The following is a 224-nucleotide window of genomic DNA, read 5'->3' on the forward strand; positions in this document are numbered from 1 at the left end:
TGACACCACCAATGATAATTTGACACCCCAAATCACCAACACCTCTAGCTGACAGCACAACCCCTGTAATAGCTAATATAGCCGTTATTACCACCACCTCCGTCGCAACTCAACCGGCGGAACCACCAAACACCACCGGAAAAAGCCAAATTAACACTAGCAAACACCAAAATCATACCAATTCTACCATCAACAATTCTAATGCTAACACAGTCTCCGCAAAC

Source organism: Lycium barbarum, chromosome 8, assembly GCF_019175385.1.
Source record: "Lycium barbarum isolate Lr01 chromosome 8, ASM1917538v2, whole genome shotgun sequence".
In the NCBI taxonomy this organism is placed as follows: domain Eukaryota; kingdom Viridiplantae; phylum Streptophyta; class Magnoliopsida; order Solanales; family Solanaceae; genus Lycium; species Lycium barbarum.